The sequence below is a fragment of the Lepisma saccharinum genome, chromosome 2 (assembly GCF_977018435.1).
Source record: "Lepisma saccharinum chromosome 2, izLepSacc3.1, whole genome shotgun sequence".
Taxonomy (NCBI): Eukaryota; Metazoa; Arthropoda; class Insecta; order Zygentoma; family Lepismatidae; genus Lepisma; species Lepisma saccharinum.
In genome coordinates this window covers 205,794,758-205,797,239 of record NC_139230.1, presented here as the reverse complement: position 1 = coordinate 205,797,239, position 2,482 = coordinate 205,794,758, and positions in this window count along the sequence as shown.

The following is a 2,482-nucleotide window of genomic DNA, read 5'->3' as shown; positions in this document are numbered from 1 at the left end:
CATAAGGAAGTTCATAAACAGAATATTCGATGCTTTTGATCTGATAACTTATTTTCGACAGATCAAAGCTGAATTGTTAGTGCTGGTGTGGCGTGCTGTGTGGAACACGATTGGTTAGTCAAGTTTCCATCAGCGGAACCTTAAATGCTTAGGGCTACTTGGATTTGTTAAATAAACGAGTTTTTTCATCCTTGCTTATGGAAGAAGGTACTTTTTACAGCGTGTTTTTTCAATAGGGAGGAACACCAGAACACTATGGGAACATTGTGAAGCAGTTTCTGTCCAAAGTTAGTTATCAGATGACAAGGGTCGCATATTCTATTTGTGAACTTCCTTATGAACATAAACATTAGACTTGTCACTGTGAAGGACTTTTAATTCAATGGAAGCGTCACACTGAAAATCGTTCGCGACATCCATTCATAATGCACAGCTCTTCATAGATGTATCCGATTAAAATCTTGTGCAATGGCATGTGAACTTCTCTCCCTAGACGTCACCTTGATCTCGATGCATTACCGCTGCGCTAAACAAATTTTAAGGCATTTTTCTAACACCTCGAAAAGGAGCAAATTGGTACAAGAATTCAGTCATAACTTTTTACTGGTTAAAGATACGTCAATAAAACCTTCACCATTACATTTCTCGTGAAATTCTAGCCTGATTTGATATATCATATCACCCCCTTCCCATTTAAAATTCTGAAGTTGAATTGAAGATGGCGGATATCAAGATGGCCGCCGACCGCGCGACTGTCGTCAATGTGGTTCCATGTTGTGCGCTGCAGTGGCCTTGTACCGGGGGTGTTAAGTGACTTTTTGAGCCACCCTGTATGTGTTGCATGTGTCCAAAGCTAGGAACATCCATCAAATATCAATTTTGTATATTGTTAGTAATAAGATGTTTGGTCTTTGTGTCGTGGTTATACAGCAACACAGAGGTGGAACCAGTAGGTCATATCTTAAATAATGTAAATAAATGTGTACAGATGTGTTAAAACATTTTTTGGATGAAAGAATGAAACATTTCTTCATATTTTATCTGCATATTTTTACACTACTCGTTTATTATCAAAAGTCCTTATAGTGTCGATTCACTGTGTAAATGTATGCCTACTAGCCTTTGAAAGAGACACCTTATTTTATTCTCGGCCTGGCCTTATGAATAACTATCTAGGGCCTGTACATGTCTAGTAAAACAAAATATGAATAGGTCACGTAGATTGCGTATATATATATATATATATATATATATATATATATATATATATATATAATGTGCATGTATTATTGATTTTGAGGGAGGTAGCCTAAAAAGAACGCACAAAGACATTTATGACAATGTGACATACTGTAGTGATTGCAACAGTATGAAAATGTCATTTAAAGAAACAACTTCATTAAACTGAAAAAAAAAATTATGTGTACCGCCTAAACACACGATGTGCAAAGAAAGCATGTCGACAAATATACGATGTTGTACAACTATAGAACAGCATCCGTATAAAAAATAAACACGCAAATGTTCATCTGTTATTGACAAAACTATGGAACTATGCTTCTATAAGTTACCACCAAGGACGTATTAGGAAAAATATTTTGGGAGGTTAATTCGGTAGTTGTCAACACCAAAATCATTTATTGTTTATATTATTACTATTGAGATGAAAGATAAATTCATCACTACAAGAATTGTAAATTGAAATATATACGTATGTTATTAATTTTTACTTAGTCGCGTCCTCTTCTACCTGCCGGTGTCGAGGGGTTACAGAGAGTTCTCCAGACGTTTCTGTCCATCGCCTTTTCCTGTGCCTCTTTCCATCTTATGTTTCGTTTCTCCAAAATCTCTTTGACACTCATATTCCATGTCTTTCTTGGTCTTCCTTTTGGTCTTGTTCCTTGTGGATGTGCTTCCCATATCTGCTTTGGCAGTCTCGTCTCACTCATTCTGCTCAAATGGCCGAACCATCTAAGTTGATTACGTTCAACTGTTTCTTGTAGTGGCTGAGCATTTAACGATTGCCGAATGGTTTGATTCCTTATCCGATCTTTCCTGGTTTTCCCACTTATTCTTCGAAGGTACCTCATTTCCATTGTTTGTACACTTTGCAGGTGTTTTCCAGTCAATGTCCAATTTTCACTGCTATATGTAAGTGTTGGTATATAAATTGTTTTGTATACAGTGAATTTTGTTTGGGTAGATATTTCTTTTTTGCCTATAAATCCTCGGTTTATCATTTGATATAGCTTTCCTGTCTTCATGATTCTATCTCTTATTTCTTCCTCTTCTTTTCCTTGACTGTTTATAATTACTCCAAGATACTTGAAATTTGTCACTTGTTCTAAAGGTTCGTTATTCAGTTTTATCTTATGGTTTGTCTTTTCTCTGCTGATTATCATTGTTTTAGTTTTCTCCGTATTTATTTCCATATTCTTCTTCTTTAATTCTTCATTAAGAATATTTACATTATATTGTAAAC